We start from the raw sequence: 2,122 nt of genomic DNA on the forward strand, positions 1-2,122 counted from the left end.
TCGAAACTCTGTATCAACTCCAGCTCTGACATCCGGGCTCGCAGCTTCTGTATTTGTTACAATGTTCAAACTGCAGGCTCAGAGGGGAACATTGGAGTCCTCCGTCACTGAAGCAAGCAAGCCTCATGTTCAGTTTAAGCTGCCTGGCTGCCGGCTGCCATCTTGGCTGGAAGTTAATTTGCATATCTCGCTGATTAGCCAATGGGAAGGATAGCGGTCATACGCCAATTACCATGTTTCTCTTTTATTAGATAGGATATTTAAATGCCATTTAACAAAGAAAAATCAACCAAAAAAATGAGTTCGCATGTCATCTCTGACACGCGTGTCACAGTTTTGCCATCACTGGGCTAGGGCTTGGGCAGGCTGCCACTCGCTTTCTTGGGGCCCAGGACATGGAACCCTTCCAGGGGTTTGGGACTGGGCAGCTTTGGTAGAATTCTTATTGGTCCATGTGCCTCACTTATCTCCATCCTCCCACAACAAGAACTGGTAACTCTGCACAGTGGCTTTACACTAAGACATTTCTTCACCCTAGTGAGCGAAGCTTCTCAGCCTCAATTTGCTCTGGTTGCATGTTTGGTAAAACACTTCATATCGTGCTCTGGGGACTTGGTTTCTGAGCACCTCAGGTTTGGGACAGAGCAAGGGACTTCTGGTAAAATATGGGGCATTGAGATGTTTATCCAGATTTGGGAGGAGCCCTCAAGCCTTGCCAGAGGCTCTCTTCACTTGTGGCCCTGATTGGTCTCTCCCTACTGGGGGCAATTTTAGAACAAGGAAAAGGGGATCTTCAGAGATCTTGGGTCTTAACAACAACCAGTCCTGAGGTCTATCCCCTTGAGGTCATTATTGTGGGGCATAAAGCTTACTGCGTTCTTTGCTCTTCAAGAAGGTCTCAGCCTTCTGTGTGGGAAGGGCCAGATTTGAGTCTCGGGTCACTGAGACTGACAGTGGGGAGTCTTGCATCAACCTAGGCTCTGATGACACAGCCACTGAGCTTGGGAAATTGGGGATGTTCATGTTTTTCCTCAGCTACCCAATTACCTCCCTCTTTTACAGGAAGGAATTTTCCTTCCTCGAAGACAAATGGGTAAGGTTGCCTCCACAATGGTCTCCATAATTGAAGGTCTAGACTCAGAGATTCCAATACAAGCATCTCCACTTGATCATCCACCCTCACATCTTTTGGATTATTCAGATGCCTGATGACTATCTGGAACGAAACCTCCTCTGCCTACTACAGGAGGTGTCAGGGGGGTGGGGCATCACCTGATCCACACACCCTTCTCTTTGCTAGATTTAAGAGATTGCAAGGCAGGGCTAGGTTGATTCTAAGAGGACCCTACAAGACTCATAGGGGAATTTCAGTCTATAACTCAAACCGATAAGGCGGGGGGGGAGGGGGGAGATTTGTAATCTGATAGATAGAGCACCTGAATTAATCTGGAAAATAATCATATTATTTTAAATCTTAAAACACATATACTTATGTAAAAAGGGGGTTAAGTTTCTTATATGTACACTAGAGGCCCAGTGCACGAATTTGTGTACCAGTGGGGTCCTTCGGCCTGGCCTGCAGGATCAGGCTGAAACCACCTCTCCAACATCCCCCACGGTGTCCTGGATTGCAAGAAGGTGCAGGCCAGGCCAAGGACCCTACCAGTGCACGATCAGGGTCAGGGAGGGACACAGGAGGTTTGCCAGCTGGGGAGGGATTGCGGGAGGGCTTCAGGGCCTGTCTGGACCATCTCTAGCATATTATGCTTTGATTGGTTGAATGGCTGACTGGTTGACTGGACACTTAGCACATTAGGCTTTTATTATATGGACTAGAGGTCTGGTGCACGAAATTTGTGCACGGGGGGGGGGTGTCCCTCAGTCCAGCCTATGCACCCTCTCCAATCTGGGACCCCTTGGGGGATAGCCAACTGCTGGCAGTAGGACAACCCTCTCACAATCTGGGACTGCTGGCTCCTAACCACTTCTGCCTGCCAGCCTGATCACCCCCTAACTGCTCCCCTGCCAACCTGATAGATGCCTAATTGCCCCCCTACTGGCCTGGTCACCTCCTAACTTCCCTCCTGCCAGCCTGGTTGCCCTCTAACTGCCCCCTTGCCAG

This window comes from Myotis davidii, unplaced genomic scaffold, assembly GCF_000327345.1.
Source record: "Myotis davidii unplaced genomic scaffold, ASM32734v1 scaffold226, whole genome shotgun sequence".
NCBI lineage: Eukaryota > Metazoa > Chordata > Mammalia > Chiroptera > Vespertilionidae > Myotis > Myotis davidii.